At 34.2% G+C, this 21,499-nt stretch overlaps 1 protein-coding gene across 1 annotated transcript in view; it reads right to left on the bottom strand.

The window, feature by feature from the left end:
- LOC108531649 (28S ribosomal protein S30, mitochondrial-like) overlaps positions 1-21,499 on the bottom strand; it is a 122,871-nt gene that overhangs the window by 49,971 nt on the left and 51,401 nt on the right. The window lies entirely within an intron of this gene.

Raw genomic sequence — 21,499 nt, 5'->3', positions numbered from 1 at the left:
TGAGGACCAAGATTAAGTAAGTGGCAAAACCCAAATCAATGATTTTTGCAACAGAAAGATACTTGGGCATAAAACCTTCAGGGACAAGAAAAAAAAAGTTACTTTATGCAGAGCCCTGTGATCCTCACAAATGCTTCTTTTACAAGCAATGCCTATGAAATATCAAGAGAAAGTTTAGGTGTGTTTGGTATTTTAGCAAATATCTTAAATCATATACATTCAGATCAAGCCTGAAAGTTAATCTATTGAGACTGCTGTTAACAAGCACAGTTCTGAAATCTTCTTGTTAAAATTGCTTTAAATATTGCATCATCTCACTTATATATGTAAATCTAAAAATATAACAAAACAGTTAAGTATGCGGAAAATAGTAGACCTGTGTTTACCAGGGTGAAGGGAAAGGGGAGAGGTAAGTCAAAAGGTAGAGTTGCAGTTATATAGTGTGAGTAAATCTAGAAATCTAATGCACAGCATGAGGATACAGTCAACAATAATTGCTTTGTATAAATGGAAATTTGCTAAGAGAATATAGATTTCAGGTGCTCTGACTCCGAACCAAAAAAAAAATTACTGTATGAAGTTATGGATATATTAATTTGCTTCCATAGGTATCGTTTTACTATTTATGTATATCAAAACATTATCGTAGACCTTAAACATAGCAAAAAAGACAAAAAAAAAAAAAGAAAATAATAAATATCTGGAAAAAGATTGTTTTCATGTTCACCTTTAAACCACACAGTGAGATCAATGATATTATTCATGAAGAAGACAAGCTGAATCTATGCTTATACTTGTCCACTCTGCTTCCAAAATCTCACCCCTACATTGACCATTATTTCAAATAAAAGTAAAATACTTAATTAGCTACTACTTTTTGTGGCAATCAGAAAATTTAAAATAAAAACGTAGGACTGTTGCCTCATTCACATTCTCAAAATACCAACAGTGGCCTAGGGAAAGTAATACAGCGGGTCCTTTGCCTCAAATATCTCATTCTTAGTGGGTATTAGAAAGCTGTGAATAGTTGCAAAACTTATATGGGACCTTGCCTCATTGAGGTGACTTGAGTAACTCCAGTCAATGCCTTACTGAAAAAAATATTGTTTTCACCATATACTTATCTTGCATATCCCAAATTTCATTGATTGGGTGCCATTGCCCTTGGCTCTATATACTTGCAAACGGACGCTTATCTCCCACATGTACAACGAAAAAACATGCTGACGTACATAACTCTTAGCCCAATATTCACTAACAAATAGTCAGTGACGTGCTACTGATCAGACATAGGGCCTCTGATACCTAGTTTTGCCTAATTTTGCAGCACTCAGATCATACCTTTTAGAATGTTGTACATCACTAGACAACTCCTCACCACCCCTCACCCCACGTACACATTATAACATTGTTTTCTGTAATCTCCAAACATATGTACAAAAAGGGGTTGTCATGGTAGTAAGTCATGGTAGTAATAATCATGGGTTGAGGGGCAGGAAGATGAATTTCAAAATATAGCCTCCCTAGAGTAAAAAGATATTTGCCTAGTTTTCTGATTGATGCAGATTTATTTTTGGACCAGAGAAATAGCAGGAAAGAGAAAGTTTTACCTACACCTAATTAAGTAAAGTAAGGTTGAAATACCTATCACAATTTTCAACTCAGTTCTTTTACTTTCTAGTTTATGAAAATTTCTCATAGATACTTGCAATAGGTTAATTATCAGTTCTGGTTTACAGTGTTCTGACTTTTGTGATCTTCCTGTGCCTTCACAGATGTGTTTGTGAAAAGTTGAGCCCAGCTGGATCATGGGCTGCAAACCACATGCCATTTTACACCAAAAACCTCTGTTTTCTCTCTGAACCTGCTTGCAATTACTCTCATCCTCTGATTTCCTGGATTTCTGGCACTGTAGCTCAGTTTCTACATCTGTTTCTAACTCACTTGGTTTGGTGAACATCTCCTTCCAAGCTTTTTGGACTTACTCACACATTCTGGGATCTGCTGATTTCTCTGATTTTGGTGACATCTATCCCATCCCCTAACCTGCTACCATTCCCCTTTTGTACTGGAACAATTGCCAGATGGGGTCTTGCCCTCAGAGCTACAGACAAGTGAAGAGTAGTAATAATTATTTTGTAAAACCAAAGACCATGTGGAATCTTTGAATCAGGTGAGCTTATCTTTCTAGGGTATGAGTATTGTATAATTATTTTTAAACTTGTTACTGTTTTGTGTGTCGTTTTTGGCCTTTTGTCTTTAAAGACAATTTTTCCATGGTGTGCACTAAATAGAAAATAGGTTATTTAAGCAGGAACCTTGGGTTGCCAAATAATATTTTGAAAACAAATACAAGAAATTCACACGAGATGATTACATGAGCTGAAGCGAGACTATGAAGTGTAATGTCACTAAAGATTATTGGGTTAAGATCTGAAACCTTTATGCTTACTGTATTATTACAAACTTAAACTAATGAAGCTAAACTGATTCAGAGGTTAAATATCACCCAAGTCATACTGAATATTAATTACCATCTTTTTTTATATATATTTTTGAAGTCAGAGATGGGAAGAAACAAGAACTTTGATATACTTGGTCTTCTTGCCCAAGCTTTGAAGAAGTTTACAAGTGAGAAAATGTTTATACTTTCGAAATGACTGGAAATGACTTCACAATGGATCTTAAAATGGAGCAGTTAAATATTATTCCAAGAGGCCAATTATCTAGTTATTAAAATGAAGCATAGGAAGTTAGCTGCTATTATTGGCAGCTGAAAGAATAACAGACATGATTTGGAGACCTAAAATAATCCCTCAGATATTTAGTAGAATATTTAGTAGATATTTAGTAGATATTAGATACTTAGTAGAAGTAAAAAGTTCAACAGTGAGACACTATCTCACATCAATCAGAATGGCTATCATCAATAAAAGTCAAAAAATAACAGATGATCACGAGTTTTTGGAGAAAATGGAACACTTATACACTGTTGTGGCGGTGTAAATTAGTTCAATCATTTTGGAAAGCAGTGTGGCAATTCCTCAAAGAGCTAAAAACAAAACTACCATTCAATCCATCAATCGTATTACTGAGTATATACTAGAGGAATATAAATCATTTTACCATAAAGACACATGCACACTTATGTTAATTGCAGCACTATTCACAATAGCAAAGACATAGAATCAACCTAAATACTCATCAATGACAGGTTGGATAAAGAAAACGTGGGACATATATGCCGTGGAATACTATGCAGTCATAAAAAAGAATAAGATCATGCCTTTTGCGAGAACATGGATGGAGCTGGAGGCTGTTATCCTTAGCAAACTAACACAAGAACAGAAGACCAAATGCCACATGTTCTCACCTATAAGTGGGAGCTAAATGATGAACACTCATGAACACAAGGAAGCGGACAACAGACACAGGTCTGCTTGAGGGTGAAGGGTGGGAGGAGGGAGAGGAGTAGAAAAAATAACTGTGGGGCACTAGACTTATTACCTGGGTGATAAATAATCTGTATAAGAAACTCCTGTGACATGAGTTTTCTTATATAACAAAACTTCGTGTGTACCCCGAACCTAAAATGAAAGTTAAAAAAAGAAAGAACTGAGAAGGTCAGTTTCATGAACAATGATGTAGGTATCTTTAAGATGAATATTCTAGTAATGTGTTTATTATCATGTTTATTTCCTGTCTCTCTAACTCTTTAAACTTTTATTGTCCTACGGTTTAACATCTGCATTGTTTATATATTCTATATAAATATTTGTATTCACCTGATTTCAAAACCCTTTTGGATTAAAAGGCTTGAGATCGAACAAAGAGCATATTTTAAAGCAGTTGTTTAATTTGTTTTAAATTACAAATAAATTTTCCTTTGTGAAGGAATACTTTTATTTCTTTTTTCTTTAAATAACTCCTTTATGTTCTTTGTAATATGAGATCAGTATGCTGAAAGATATTGTCTTTGAATATAAAGTCCTAATTGGTAGGAACTATTTTCCCTTTATATTCGTAGTACTCAATTTTTGAAAATTGATTTTGTATGCTACTGGGTAGCACATTTAATTCAACTTATACTACAAATTAACAAAAATGATGCTTTTTTTCTTTTGTTGTTTTTTCACTGTTTTTCTTAACAGCAATTTTTTTCTTTATCACTATAGTCTATATGTCAGAATACACATTGCCCACCTTACCCAACAGTAGAAAACATAAGAAGAGAAAACATTAAAAAAAACATAAGAAGAGAAAACATTAAAAAATGACAAGGAAGATAATGGAAGGTTTGTGCATTTTTTTCCTTAAAGATTTTGAATCATTATGAGTTTTAAACCATTTGTAATGTTCCTGTGTTTAAACCTAAGCAATACAAGTAGTAACTAAGGTTTGTTTAGTTAGTGAAATATCACCCAATGTGCATTTACTGTACTGCTTGGCTTTATTTTGTTACTATACTAAGAAACAGTCTTGCAAGTTTATCGATGACTCGAAATAAGTAAATCCATATATATTTATTTAAAATCTATTTTTTTCTCTTTTTTTATTATGCTTTAAGTGCTAGGGTACATGTGCACAATGTGTAGGTTTGTACATATGCAGGTTTTGTTACATATGTATACATGTTGCCATCGGTGGTGTGCCTGCCACCCATCTAACTCATCATTACATTAGGTTATTATCTCCTAATGCCTATCCCTCCCTACCCCCCTCCCCACAATAGCAGCTCAGTGTGTGATGCCCTCCCTTCCTGTGTCAAGTGATCTCATTGGTTCAATTCCCCACTATGAGCGGAAGAACATGCGGCTATTTGGTTTTCTTCTCTTGCGATAGTTTTCTGCAGAATGATGGTGTTCCAGCTGCCCAATCCACTGTCCCTACAAAGGACACGAACACATCCTTTTTTATGGGCTGCATAGTATTCCAGGGATATGTGCCACATTTTTCTTAATCCAGTCTGTCACTGATGGACATTTGGGTTATTCCAAGGTCTTTGCTATGTTGAAAGCTGCCTGCAATAAACATACGTGTGCGTGTGGTCTTTATAGCAGCATTGATTTAGTAATCCTTTGGGTGCTATATCAGTAAAGTTCGGATTGACTGGTCATATCGGTATTTCTTAGTTCGTAGATCCTTGAGGAATCACCACACTGTTTTCCACCAATGGGTTGAACTAGTTTACAATCCCACCAACAGTGTCCTAAAAGGTGTTCCTATTTCTCCACATTCCTCTCTGGCCCAACCTGTTGTTCCTGATTTTTTACCGATGTGATTGCCATTCTAACTGGTGTGAGATTGCGTCATCTCATTGTGGTTTTGATTTGCATGTCTCTGATGGCCAGCTGGATTGATGAGCATTTTTTTCATGTGTCTGTTGGGCTGGTATGAATGTCTTCTTTTGAGAAGTGTCTGGTTCATATCCTCTGCCCACTTTTGATGGGATTTTTTTTTCTTGTAAATTTGATTGGGTTCATTTATAGCGTATTAGATAATTAGTCCTTCGCTCAGATGAGTAAGATTGCAAAAAATATTTGTCTCCCATTCTATACTGTTGCTCTGTTCACTTCTGATGGTAGTTTCTTCTGCTGTGGCAGAAGCTCTTTAACTTTAATTAGCATCCCATTGTAATTTTGGCTTTGCTGTAACATTACTTTCTGGTGTTTTGAGACATGAAGTCCTTCCCCCATGCCAATGTCCTGAATGGTATTACCTAGGTTTTCTTCTAGGGTTTGATGGTTTTAATAGGTCCTAAACATTTAAGTTCCTAATCTATCTGAATTAAATTTTGTATAAGGAGTAAGGAAAGGATCCAGTTTCAGCTTTCTACTTATGGCTAGCCAATAAAAGGACCTCTTCAAGGAGAACTACAAACCACTGCTCAGCGAAATGAAAGAGGACACAAACAAATGGAAGAACATACCATGCTCATGGATAGGAAGAATCAATATTGTGAAAATGGCCATACTGCCCAAGGTAATTTATAGATTCAATGTCATCCCCATTAAGCTACCAATGACTTTCTTCACACAATTGGAAAAAACTGCTTTAAAGTTCATATGGAACCAAAAAAGACCTCGCATTGCCAAGACAATCCTAAGCCAAAAGAACAACACTGGAGGCATCACATTACCTGACCTCAAACTATACTACAAGACTACAGTAACCAAAAGAGCATGATACTGGTACCAAAACAGAGATATAGACCAATGGAACAGAACAGAGCCCTCAGAAATAATACCACACATCTACAGCCATCTGATCTTTGACAAACCTGACAAAAACAAGAAATGGGGAAAGGATTCCCTATTTATTTAAAATCTATTAATGATGATAGATCATTAAAATCAACTCTCTAAAAAAGACATACATGTTAATAATTCTGAAGACTGTGATCTAAACATTATCCCTTTTGAAAGCGATCAAATTGCAAGTAAAATAATATTTTTTAGTAACTTCCGAATTGTTGATAAATTCTTCAACCAAGGAAAAGTTGCTTCCTGTCATCTAACATTGAGGTGATGATGATGATCATAATTAGAATGCAAGCTACAAGAAACAGTTAAGGGTACCTGTTATGAACTGATGTCTATATCTCCCGAGTCAGCAATGTGATGCTGTTTGGAGGTGGAGCCTTCAGAAGGTAATTAATACCCTTGTAAGAAGAGGCCAGAGAGCTTGATCACCTTCTTTCTGCCAGGTGAGGAGCCAAGAAGCTGGCTGTCTGCAAAGTGCAAGAGGACCCTCACTGGAAGCTAGCCATACTGGCACCCTCATCTTGGCTTTCCAACTTCCAGAACTGTGAGAAATATATGTTTGTGGTTTAGTCAATGGTCTATGGTAATTTGTTATAGCAGTCCAATCCAAGACAGTGCCTCATTTACTACATACCATTTATATTATATAGGCTCCTTTCAGAAACCGATGTTCAAATAAGAGAAAGGATACTGAAACACATAACATCATCACTAGTTTTTAGTATACAAATATTAAGAAATTCTTTGTTATTAAACTATTTAATCCAAGAAATGCAGATTCATGTAGTTTCTAATTTTTTGTTGCTATTATTTCTAATTTTTTATGTATAATTGACAAAATGAAGAAACTTAACACCGTCCTAGATTTTAGCTGCCCAAAGAATGAATGAAAATCTTTGAAAACCCACAAGTGGCATGGATCTAATTTATGGTTAAATAGATATAGATAACAAACAGAACACACCTTTCTCAAACTGGTAAAATGCCATTGGTTCTAATTATACTTTTCTTTAAATTGAAAGACAAGGTGTTTATGTGGTATCTCTAACCATCACAACTTTTGTGTGACAAAAAGAAATTATCACCAAAATACAGCTCCTTAAGTAAGTGTCTGATTTCACACTTCCAGAAAAAAGTGCTCTTTTGGTCAAGCCAGCAAGAATTGAGAAAGATTAAGAAAGTGCTTCAAAGATGTTTATTAAAACCTAGTCATAAAAATGTGGAGTAGATGTAGCATCAAGCGTGCCAAATAAAGTAAAACTGTCATCAAGAAGATTCAACAGCTATGAAAAGAGTTCTTCAAAATATGATATGTCTTTCTAGATGATAACAAAATTTATCAATTCCAAATGTCCATATTAGTCTTTCATAAAGACACCAATGAGTCACAGGAAAAAAATTAAAAATAAAAAATACCCTATCTCAGGGAATCATGCTAACAACTTGATGTGTTTTCCTCCACATATTTGTGTCTGCTCATAAGTATGTACAAACATATATTAGCATATATGCATTTTGAATTTTTTCTCTTGCTGCACTTAAATTTTTTTTTCAAAATAAAACAAGACCTCTGCAATTTGCTTTTTAATGTGTACTCTGTGTCCCTGACAACCATCCAGGTCAACTTGATGATTAGCACATTTGTTTTAATAGCTACATAGTATTCTATAAGTATGATTTATTCAAGTGTGTGTGTGTGTGTGTATGAGAGAGAGAGACAGAGACAGAGAGAGAGAGAGAGGAAAGAAACAGAGAGAGACAGACAGAAAAAGAGGGACAGAGGAGGATATTCAGGGATTCTGTCCACTACAGTATTTTGCCACAAGCAACAGTGCTGAAATGAAAATGCTTGAACACATATTTTTATGATTTTCAAATGTGTGTTTGCAAGCTCAAAGAATAGATGTGTTGTTTTTAATAAATATCAAGAGATTATTTACTACTACCCAAATTATATTGTAATTTCTTCTTGAATCATTTAATTTGCATCCTCCTATCAGTGAGGTTGAGAAATATTTTATGCTTACTGACCTTTTGCAATATTTCTTTTATGAATTATTGCCATTTTCTACTGTCCATTTTTCTGTTAGGCTCTATGATTAGCTTATTAGGCTTTGTGGTTTATATGCATCAGAAAGAGTAAAACTTAATTTTGTGTGGAACAAATACTTACCCTGGCATAGTATATTTCATTAGAATTTGTTTATAGGGATACTTGCCATAGGAAAGTTATTTTTTATTAGTGGAGTATGCTTTTATTTCCTTTGTGGCTTCTAAGTACCCTTTTTTGGTTATTATACCTTTTCCATAAATATCTTTAAATATTACAAACATTACATATTCTTTTAAATATTTTAGAAATTTATTTTATNAAAACTTAATTTTGTGTGGAACAAATACTTACCCTGGCATAGTATATTTCATTAGAATTTGTTTATAGGGATACTTGCCATAGGAAAGTTATTTTTTATTAGTGGAGTATGCTTTTTATTTCCTTTGTGGCTTCTAAGTACCCTTTTTTGGTTATTATACCTTTTCCATAAATATCTTTAAATATTACAAACATTACATATTCTTTTAAATATTTTAGAAATTTATTTTATTCATTTAGATTTTAATCCACTTTTAATTTTTTAGTTGAAAAGTAAGAGAAAAGTACATAAATTATGAGCACAAATTGAACTAACCAAGGTAACAATCGATCTGCTCAAGAAATTAAGCATCGCAACCACCTCCTCCTGCACTGTCCAAGTCACCATCCCTACTCCAAAGCAAATGTTAGTCACTACACTGACTTCTCACACAATAGACTTGTTTTGTCTGTTTTCAACTATATAGAAATGAATCATAGAGTATGTGTTGTTTTGTATCTGGCTCCTTTCACTAAAATTTTGGTTTATAAAATTCATCCATGTGGTTGAACACCATTGTAAATTGTTCATTGTAATTGTTTTACAGTATTTATTGTATGACTAAAACACTACTTATTTATTCTATTATTGATACACTTTGGGTTGTTTTTGCTTTGGGAGTATAAACATTCTTATATCTATGTTTCATGTATATGTTTATGAATCTGTGCTGAATAAATACTTGAGTGTGAAATTGTTATGTTATGAGATATATAGTAGTCAAACATAGAAGATAATGCAAAACAATTTAAAAGTGATTGTAGCAGTGTATTCTACAGCAGCAGCGTTTGAGACTGCCAGTTGCTCAAATTATTGCCAATACTTGGTATTTTTTGTCTTTTAATTTTAGACATTCTGGAGAGTATGTAGTAATTTTTCATCTTGGAAAATTACATTAAATTAGTGTCCATTCCTCTAATTTTAATAACTTTCTCACAAGTTTATTGGTTATTAGACATTTCCTTTATTTTGAAGTGCTTATTGTCCATTTTACATTGGGTCATCTGTTATTGAATCATAAACATTCCTTGAATATTTAAATATGAGTGCTTGATCAGTTTTTGTCACAAATATCCTCTTTTTTCAATTTTTGCCCTTTTATTATTCTGAAAATGCCAATTGATTAAAATTAATTTTACTGTTGTTCAATAGTTTGTTTTTTTCACAGTGTGTTTTGTATCCTGTTAAAGAATTCCTTCTCTCATTTGGCATTCATTTGGCTTGGCAAAATTGGCGTTCATTTTTTTTTAACCTATAACTTTTCCTCTTTGGTGATATACCCATGGTAGGGGTAAGGGAGGGACTCATAACAAATTCTAGGTTTCCATTTTGTCAGGAGTTAGAAGCATGAATTAATTTAGGAATATCACTCTTCCTTCTCTCATATTTTTGAAGCAATTTTATTTGAATTTTTTATATGCATCTTTGACATCAATATTTTTTGTCACTAGTTCCGCTTGATGAGTCACTGAGTACTTTTTCGTAATGCACTTAATCTTCACATGGCCTAAGTTGTTTAAGATGCAACACCTGATGGTCCCTGGTATTTCCTCACACAGTTAAATCTCATTTGCATGGCATAAGACAGTTTTTTTCTCATTTGTTCTAAAACATATTTTGATTATCTCTGAAATGTAACTAGTATATTTTACTCTGAATAGATCTAAAATTCATGTTTCTCATCAAATACAAGACCTATAAATACAAAATAATTTTCACCAGAAAAATTACCAAGTCTTTGTTCAATTTATCTGCTACCTTCATTAGTCAACCCTGTCAGGTAAACTTGATAAGCATCCCAAACTGCATTGAGGGCTATCATTTAAGGCTAATATGTCCTCCTCAACTAGATTATCATTGCTTAAAACATACTGAGAGCATGACACATAATTTGAGAGACTCTGTAATAACTCAAATATACAATGATTCATTTATGAGAGATAATTGTGTAGAACAACAACAAAAAATAATCACACCTGCCTTACATGCAGGCACTTGTCTTTACTATTCAATTTTATCCCCCATAATTCTGAAATGATTTAAACATTCAGGTTATAAAGTTTCTCGTAAGTGCAAACTTTGAATGTCATAGTGAATTTTATTTTCAGTTTATCTTTAATTCAGGTGTTACTCATTACTGTTTCTTAATTTCTAACATGTTACATTTTATTTTTGACTCCTAGTTTTATTAGATTGTCATGAGTAAATATGCAGGTGTTTTCTGCCAGAAAAACAAAAAGAAAAAATGATGAATTGGAAAGTCTTTACCCTGTGAACCTTTACCCTTGTTGACAGAAACTCCTGTCGAAGAAGTTTCTATTCTCCAAGGTCTCCCTGCATGGCAACTGCATCTCTTCCAACTGCAGGAGCTGGGAACAATTCAGATCAGTGGAGCAGTGACCCTCTAGTTCTAGTAGCACTGGCATGAACAAACAATGCCACCAAAAGCAAGTCCATAGGGCAGCCCCCTTCAAAAGGATTCTGCGACTTGAATTATTCAAATAAGATTTTTGCCCGACTTCTGGGAAAAGTAATCCATATCCACCAAAAGTATCTTGACTTTTGCTTGTTACCAAAGAGAGCAAAGTCCTGTAGCAACTACTGCTCTCTCGAGCACAGATCTCAGAATTCTAGCCTTATGCACATCCTCCAGGTGAGGTCAGCACACCCCTCTCCGTATTAGATTACTTCCCAGAGAGACAGAGAAGGACCATGGCACCTAGAGATGTGGCCAAGATGCCATACTCCCAGAATTTCTGACAGCCTAGTCTGAAATGAGTATTTCAACACCATTCTTAAACATAGCTAAAATGATTGCATTAATTGCCTCTGGTACAGTTCTAAATGGATTTTACAAGTATGATTTGTAAGATATTAATAGGTGACAAATGAAAGATGAATAAATGTTTGGAAAATGCTTGGTGATATGGTTTGGCTCTGTGTTCCCATGCAAATTTCATTTCAAATTACAATCATCTCAAATTACAATCCCCTTAATCCCCACGTGTCAAGAGAGGGACCTGGTGGGAGGTGATTGGATCACGGGAGCGGTTTCCCCCATGCTGCTCTTATGATAGCGAGTGAGTCTTCATGAGATCTGATGGTTTTATAAGTCTGACTTTTCTACTTTCACACATGCTTTCTCTCACCTACCGACATGTAAGACGTGCCTACTTCCCCTTCCATCATGACTGTAAGTTTCCTGTGGTCTCCCCAGCCATCTGGAACTGTGAGTCAATTAAACCTCTTTTCTTTATAAATTACCCAGTGTCAAGTAGTATCTTTATAGCAGTGTGAAAACTGACTAATACATTTGGTTAACCAGAAAAGTTTCTTTACTGCAAGATCTGTAAGAGGCTTAAATATTTGAATACACATAATTTGCTGTTTGAGGAAGAATTCCTGGTGTTTCTAATTATTTTGACTGAAGAACACTTTTTTTGTCGTAGTTGTTATGTCTGTTTTCATTGTTATTTTAACATCATTTCCAAGATTACTTTTCTACAAAACATACTTTGGAAAAAGTTGGTCTTTATTTTTATTCCAAAAATTACTGAATATATCACTATTTTCTTAATTTTCAAGTAAATTATTATATAATTCTAATTATAATACAATTATTCATATTTAATTATTGTAATTTATGTATTTAGTAAAAGTAAAATAATGAAAAATCATTTTACAATTTTCATAGTCAAACCATACATGGCAGATAGTACGAAAAATTAGTCTCTTTCCCAACCTAATATTCAATTTTATTTCCCAAAAGTATGCATATACACACACAATTATATTTTCTAATTTTATCTTTTAAAATATAGATATATAATTAGGCACATACTATAATCACTCTTTTGCCTTTTGCCCCATTTAAAAATAATCTTAATTGAATCTCTAGATATCTCTGTATTAGCTGTATACTAAGATTTGTTTCACTTTTAAGACCTGCATTATATTTTATTGTGTGAATATATTATTACCTATTTAACTAGTCCTCTATCGAAAGACTTTTGGATTGCTCCAGCTTTTTGCAATTAAAAACAAAGCAGAAATAAATAAACTTATAGATATATCAGATGGCAGAAATGTTTTTAGGATAGATTTCTAATAAGGTAATTGCTGGGTCAAATATCAATCAGGCATATGTTTAATTAAAAGTTGTCTTCATCAAGAAATCTTTCCCAGCTTCTATGTCTAGTTTGGTATTGCCTAGGTTGTCTTCCAGGGTTTTTATGGTCTGGAATTTTTACATTTAAGTCTTTTATGCATCTTGAGTTGATGTTTGTATATGGTGTAAGGAAGGAATCCAATTTCAATCTTCTGCATATGGCTAGTCAGTTATCCCAGCACCATTTATTGAGCAGAATCTTTCTCCACTGCCTATTTTTATCGCTTTGTCAAGACTAAACTACAAAATGGTTGTAGTTGATGGCCTTATTTCTGTTCCATTGGTCTATGTGTCTGTTTTTGTACATGTATAATGCTGTTTTGATTATTGTATCCCTGTATTATAGTTTGAAATCAAGTAGCATGATGCATCCAGCTTTTTTCTTTTTGCTTAGAGTTGCCTTGGTTATTTTTGACTCTTTTTTGGTTCCACATGAATTTTAAAATAGTTTTTTTCTACTTCTCTGAAGAATGTCATTGGCAGTTGGACAGGAATAGCATAGAATCTGTAAATTTCTTTGCACAGTATTGCTGTTTTAATAATATCGGTTCTTCTAATCTGTGAGCATGGAGTGTTTTTCCACTTGTTTCTGTCATCTCTGATTGACAAACGGGATCTAACTAAACTTAGCTTCTGCACAGCAAAAGAAATTATGAACAGAGTAAACAGACAACCTGCAGAATGGGAGAAAATATTTGCAAACAATACATCTGACAAAGTTATAATATTGAGCATCTATAGGGAACATAAACAAATTTACAAAAAAAAAAAAAATCCCGTTAAAAAGTGGGTAAAGGGCACTTTTCAAAAGAAGGCATACATGCAACCAATAAGCATATGAAGAATAGCTCATTATTGCTGATCGTTAGGGAAATGCAAATCAAAACTACAATGTGATACCATCTCACGTCAGTCAAAATGACTATTATTAAAAAATCAAAAAGTAACAGGTGCTGGTGAGGTTGCAGAGAAAAGGAAACACACATACACTGTTGGTGTGAGTGTAAATTAGTTCAACCGTTGTGCAAAGCAGTGTGGCAATTCCTCAAAGAGCTAAAAACGGAATTACCATTTAACCCAGAATCCCATTACTGGGTATATACCCAGAGATATATATTAATAAATCACTCTACCACAGAGACACATGCATGTGTATGTTCAATGCAGCAGTATTCACAATAACAAAGACATGGAATCAACCTCAATGCCCATTGGTGGTCGACTGGATAAAGAAAATGTGGTACATATACACCATAGAATACTATGCAGTCACGAAAAAGAACAAGATCATGGTCCTTTGCAGAAACATGCATACAGCAGGGGACCATCATCTTTAGCAAACTAATGCATGGACAAAAAAATAAATACCACATATTCTCACTTATAAGTAGGAGATAAATGAAGAGAATACATGGACACAAAGAGGGGAACAGCAGACACTGGAGTCTACCTGAGGGTGGAGTTTCGGAGAAGGGAGAAGACCAGAAAAAATGACTATTGGGTTACTAGGCTTAATACCTGAGTGATGAAATAATCTGTACAACAAACCTCCGTGACACGAGTTTACCTATATAACAGACCTGCATGTGTATCTCTGAACCTAAAATAAAAGTGGAAAAAAAAGTTATAATCAAAAGCAATTATAAGAGGCCGGGCACCGTAGCTTGTGCCTCTAATCCTAGCATGTTGGGAGGCTGAGACGGGTTGATCACTTGAGGTCAGGAGTTTAAGCCCAGCCTGATGAACGTGGCGAAACCTCATCTCTATTAAAACAAAATTAACTGGGTGTGGTGGCGTGAACCTGTGATCCCATCTACTTGGGAAGGTGAGGCAGGAGAATTGCTTGAATCCAGGAGGATGAGGTTGCAGTGAGCCGAGATTGCGCCACTGCACTCCAGCCTGGACAACAAGAGCAAAACTTCATCTCAAAAAAGCAAAATAAAACAAAATGAAACAAAACAAAACCCAAAAGTAATTATAACAATTTAAACTATTTAAAGTAACAGTGTAAGGGATTGCATGTTTAGTCATATCCTTGCCACAGAATTCTCACATGTTAAAATTATTGCCAATCTGACAGAGGAAGATATAGAAATACTGAGATTGTATAAAGGATGATTAAGTCTGAAGATCTCACACAAATGAGCTATTTTCAGCTCTTTTGAATCTATTTATTTTGTACATTATTCTAATAAAATTTTAGTTTTTCTTATTTATTTGTAAGGCATTTTCTCTATTAAGGAGATCAGCTCTTCTTAACTCTGATGTATGTTGAAAGTATTTTCTAAGTTTGTGTTTTTGTGTGTTTTATATTATGTTGTGCTTTTGTTATGGTGTCCTTATTACAAAGAAATTTGAGTGTATTTACAGTGTACCTACTTTTATGGATTCTGGATTTTGAGTGTTGCTTAAAAAGGCACTTCCTATCAAAGATTGAAAAAGAATAAAGAGAACATATTTACTGTGTGTGTGTGTGTGTGTGTGTGTATGTATGTGTGTGTATGCACGTTTAATTCTTTGATCACTGAGATTTTATTTTGGTATAAGTAGTAAGTTAGAAATTCCCCACAGTCAAACCTTGAAATGACACCTTGATTGTAGCCTTATGCGAGACCCTGCACCAGAGGCACACAACTAAACTGCTACTGAATTTCTGATCCACAGAAACTGTGACATAATAAATATATATTTTTTAAATGTCTAAGTTTCTTGATAATTTGTTTTGCAGCAGTAGATAACTAATAGTGCTTGTTTTGTCCCAAAACAACTACAACTGTTTCTAGTGTTTAATCACTTGCCCATTTATTCAAATTTTATTTAAGATTTATTGAAAAATCAGGAATGAATGGTAAGCTTTACCAAATGGTCTTAGTTTTTGGTCATTTGACTTATGAATATGGTGAATTATATTAACAGATTTTGTAATATTGAATCATCCTTATATTCCTGGAATAAGCTCCATTTATTTTCTTTACATTAGTCTTTAAATATATTGTAGAATTATGTTTTACATGATTTATTTGAGATTTTACATTTACATTTGAAAATGATGTATCTGTTTGTATTTTGATTATGAAAAGTCTTGTCAGTCTATACCATGGAAAAGTTTAAAAAACATTGAAATTTTCCATTTTTGGAAGGCTGAATTGACTTCACCTGTGATTCCAACCAGGTCTGGTGTTTTTTAGAAGTGAATATTTGAACGTTCTCTCAATTCTACAATTGTTTAAATTTTATATTTAGTCTATGATAATATTTCATATTATCTAAAATTATCTACATGATATCCATGTTTTAAGAATTTTATGTTGAACAAAATACTTTGATGTTTCTTTAACATTTCTGAGTATCTCTGGTTATTTCTACATTCTCAGGCCTCATTCTTCATCCATAAAAGTATTACAAATTAGAGGTAAATACCCCAGCTTCTTCCTCACTCAGGTGGAATAATCCCGAGTTTCCCATCATTCGTTATCTGGATGAAGCCCAGCTGACTACAACAGGAACCTAGTTGGCATTGTATCTTTTATGGACTTGCTTACCTGTACTGTCTCTCTTCTCCAATGCCCACCTGATATTTTAAAGAATCACCTCCCAGGTAAACTATTCACACTGAAATCCTTGTCCCAATGTTTAAAACTAGGGGAAGGCAAACTAGTTACCTGCCCGGGTAGAAAAACTTTTCCAGCAGCTCCGTAACAAAATTCATTAAAGCATTATTACCATTAATTCTTAGTTGTGTTCATCTTTTCCCAACTTCAGAACAGAAAGAAATTAGGCACTATGAGATGACAGCCAATGATGAGAAAGAATGATTTGTAGGAAGACTGTTTTCAAATTCAATGAACTGGAGAAATAGTTTGCAAATCTTGTCATTAATTATTCTATGATTCATTATGAATGACAAAGATTTACTACAGTGATATAAAAGATTCTATAAAATATAAAATACCCCATTTTTATGATTAAAATATTTATATTCATATAAATATTATAAATAATTTATATTTATAATATTAAAATATTTAAATATATTTATAATATATTTTATTGTATACTTAATTTCTGATCACAAAACTATGATACTAATAAATATTATATATAGCTCTTTTGAGTCCTGGGTTTATTTTTTTATTTATTTGAATTTTTATTATACTTTATATTTATGTTCTAGGGTGGGCTGTGGCACAACGTGCAGGTTTGTTTACATATGTATACACATTGCCATGTTGGGTGTGCGGCACCCAATTAACTAATCGTCCATTTATCATTAGGTATAATCATCCTATGCTGTCGCCGTCCCACGGCCTCCGCCACCCGCACAACAGGCTCCGGTTGGTGTGAATGTTCACCACTTCCTGAGATGTAACCTACAGTGTTATCTTTATTCTTATGTTTCTATTCACAACCTATGAGTGAGTTAATACTATGATATGGTTTGATTTAATCTTCTGTTCTTGGCGATCATGTTTAGCTGAGAGTGATGGTTTTACCAGACTGCTATCCATTCAACTTATGATACTGGTGACATTAGAATTAATAGAATTTTTGTCCCATATAAATAGTTGTTATATAACATTTTTTATAGTTATAAATATGTATTTATATATACATCTATCAACTAGTATATATTACCTTATATAGAATACACAATATATCTAGATAGTATATCATACTAATAATTTATATAAATATAAATATAATAAAACATTAGCTTTAAAAAGGAGGGGCAATTAGTGAAGAAGAACGCCATGGCTGTCATAATTATTAAGGGGCTTGCTCTTTTCTTAATTAACTTTATAGAAAATCTTCATTTGCCTATATTTTGTCATTAGAATATAATGTAATGTTCTAAAATTCAAAGGGCTTTATGATCACTAATAACAACTTGAGATTTACAGTTCTGTACACAATGCTAGCTTCTTCCAAATAATGAATAACTGATGCTAATCAAACCTTAATATTTAAAGAAGTAGTTGTAGTTTCTAAAAAAGGATACAACACATTGTAGAAATACATTATTTATTAATCTGTTATTGAAATAACAAAGCTAATCTGTCCTCTGAAATGGCCAGATTTACCATGGGCTTAGTTATCTTGAAGGACTGCTATATTCAATACTGTTTATGATATACAAGCATATTTATGAAACAACCCATTTCTCTCAGTTATGGTACTAGCTAAACAAATATTCAGAGCAATACTTAAGCTTTCACATAAACACACTCTTACTCTTACTGATCACAACAGATTCCCTGCTATGAATATTTGTGCATCAAACACATTGATATTATTCCAAAGGAAACTGTTCCAGGAAGGTCATACATTCCCAGTCTATGTCAAATGAACAACTTGATCATGTTTGTTCCTACCACTTGATGTATTTTATCTTAAGAAGTAATTTACTTTATCCATGATAATTTAACATTTTTTTTTTGATGTTCTGTTCTTAGTTACAACTCTTACCCAGATTCATGGCTTTCAATACTGCTTATGTATTTTGAAGACTGACTTAGCCTAAAAATTCATATAAAGAATGCCCTTGGGAACACATGCTTTTATTAGTGTGTATTCTCTTCAGGTTTATAATTTCACCCTTATAAGATAAACGAAGACAATTACAAAGGAAGAATAACATTTTTTAACTCCTATTCTTAAACAAAGGCTGCATATACGAAAAAAATATGTATTTTGAATGGGATTTTGAGAATGTTATTTTTTTTTGGGTGGGGGTGACAGAGTCTCGCTGTTGTCGGCCCAGACTGGAGTGCAATGGCACAATCTCGGCTCACTGCAACCTCCGCTTGCTGGGTTCCAGTAATTCTCCTGCCTCAGCCTCCGAAGTAGCTGAGACTACAGGTGCCTGCCACCACACCCAGTTAATTTTTGTATTTTTTTAGTAGGTACAGGGTTTTACCATGTTGGTCAGGCTGGTATCGAACTCCTGACCACAGGTGATTCACCTATTTCGGCCTCCCAAAGTGCTGGGATTACAGGCATGAGTCACTGCACCTGGCAGACAATACTATTTTCATTAATATAGATTTTTTCCTTTGGAAATTTGACTCATTATTCACAGAGTGTAATTCTGAAAAAGAAACACTTTTAGTAAGGTACATATATATATAATCTAACATTAATAGCTTATATTTCTTCTTTAGGTCTTTTAAAGATATGCCTTACATTAATGAGAGCCTGCTAAAAGAAAATTTAAAGACATTTTATAATTATATTCTGTATTTCACGTTTTAACTAAATTGAGTTCTAGTAACTGTAGTATTTAATGTATTTTTTTTTTCCTGTAGATAACGTTCTTTAAAAGTAGGTTTCTAAAGAAAGCTTTAAAATGTGCTGGTAAATATAATGAATTACTTCCTAAAGACAAAAAGATTTGGTTGCCACTATACAAAACGCTGAAGTAAGTATAATAAAATTTGTCATGAACATCTATATTCAAGACCTTATTCTTTTGAAGGTGGCAAGGACAGGACCCTGTCTATCCCAGCAAACATGGACAATGTACCAGTCCCAACCTGAACCTGGTGAAGATACCCTAAACAAATTAGGATTGGAGATGCCAACTACACATTTCATCAATGAGGAAACTAAGTCACAGAAAGGACACAGTACTTGCTAGTATTTCCATAAACAGGGCCAAGTTAGAAAAATGGTATATGTCAATTTTGGCTTTTGTTGCAATTGCTTTTGGTGTTTTAGTCATGAAATCTTTGCCCATGCCTATGTCCTGAAAGGTATTGCCTTGGTTTTCTTCTAGGGTTTTTATGGTTTTGGGTTTTACATTTAAATCTTTAATCCATCTTGAGTTAATTTTTGTATAAGATGTAAAAATGGGGTCCAGTTTCTATTTTCTGCATATGGCTAGCTGATTTTATCAACATCATTTATTAAATAGGGAATCCTTTACCCACTGCTTGTTTTTGTCAGGTGTGTTGAAGGTCAGATGGTTGTAGATGTGTGGAGTTATTTCTGAGGTTTCTGTTCTGTTCCATTGGTCTATATATTTGTTTGGGTACCAGCACCATGCTATTTTGGTTACTGTAGCCTTGTAATACAGTTTGAAGTCTGGTAGCCTGATGAAATGGGATCTAATTAAACTAAAGAGCTTCTGCACAGCTAAAGAAACTATCATCAGAGTGAACAGGCAATGTACAGAATGGGAAAAAATTTTTTGCAATCTACCAACTGACAAAGGGCTAATATCCAGAACCTACAAGGAACTTAAACACATGTACAATAAAAAAAAAAAAAAAAAAACAGCCCCATCAAAAAGTGGGTGAAGGATGTGAACAGACCCTTCTCAAAGGAAGACATTTATGTGGCCAACAAACATATGAAAAAAAAGTCATTATCAGTGGTCATTAGAGAAATGCAAATCAAAACCTCAGTGCAATACCATCTCACGCCAGTCAGAATGGTGATTATTAAAACATCAGGAAACAACAGATGCTGGTGAGGCTATGGAGAAACAGGAATGCTTTTACACTGTTGGTGGGAGTGTAAATTAGCTCAACAATTGTGGAAAACAGTGTGGCGATTCCTCAAGGATCTAGAACCAGAAATACCATTTGACCCAGCAATCCCATTACTGGGTATATACCCAAAGAATTATAAATCATTCTACTATAAAGACACATGCACTTGTATGTTTCCTGTAGCACTGTTCACAATAGCAAAGACTTGGAACCAACCCAAATGCCCATCAATGATAGACTGGATAAAGAAAATGTAGCACATACACAGCATGGAATACTATGCAGCCATAAAAAAGGGTGAGTTCATGTCCTTCACAGGGACGTGGATGAAGCTGGAAACCATCATTCTCAGAAAATTAACACAAGAACAAAAAACCAAGCACTGCATGTTCTCACTCATAAGTGGGAGTTGAACAATGACAACATATGGACACAGGAAGGAACATCAGACACTGGGGCCTTTTGGGGGTTTGGAGGCTAGGGGAGGGATAGCATTAGGAGAAATACCTACTGTAGATGACGGGTTGATGAGTACAGCAAACCACCATGGCATGTGTATATCTATGTAACAAACCTGCACGTTCTGCACATGTATCCCAGAACTTAAAGTATTGAAAATAAATAAATAAATAAATAATAAAATAAAAAGTGGCCATGGAGAGACAGGCATATATAGACACAAAATTCTTGCTTCTTTGCCCACTGAGTTAACAGGAGAAGGAAAAGAAGCTGCCTTCCCTGGTAAAATTCCAAAAATGCTGTCACCTTGAGAAAATCAGTTTTCAGTTAAGATAAGTAAAATGAGGAATTTTTAGGGCTGCAGGGCAGGGGGTGGGGTGGAGTGGGTCTTGGCTCCTATCTTGCACAACTCCCCATTTTAAAGTTGAAGAGGCCAGGTGCAGTGGCTTACACCTATAATCCCAGCACTTTGGGAAGTCGAGGCAGGTGGATCACTTGAGGTCAGGAGTTCAAGACCAACTGGGCCAACATGACGAAACTCCATGTATACTAAAAACACAAAACTTAACCGGGCGTGGTGGCACATGCCTGTAATCCCAGCTACTCAGGAGGCTGAGGCTGGAGAATCGCTTGAACCAGAGGGGAAGGCTGCAGTGAGCCAGGATCGCACCACTGTACTCCAACCTGGGCGACAGAGCGAGACTC

This window comes from Rhinopithecus bieti, unplaced genomic scaffold (genome assembly GCF_001698545.2).
Source record: "Rhinopithecus bieti isolate Rb0 unplaced genomic scaffold, ASM169854v2 scaffold_69, whole genome shotgun sequence".
Taxonomy (NCBI): Eukaryota; Metazoa; Chordata; class Mammalia; order Primates; family Cercopithecidae; genus Rhinopithecus; species Rhinopithecus bieti.
This window is presented reverse-complemented; position numbering and strand designations above follow the sequence as displayed.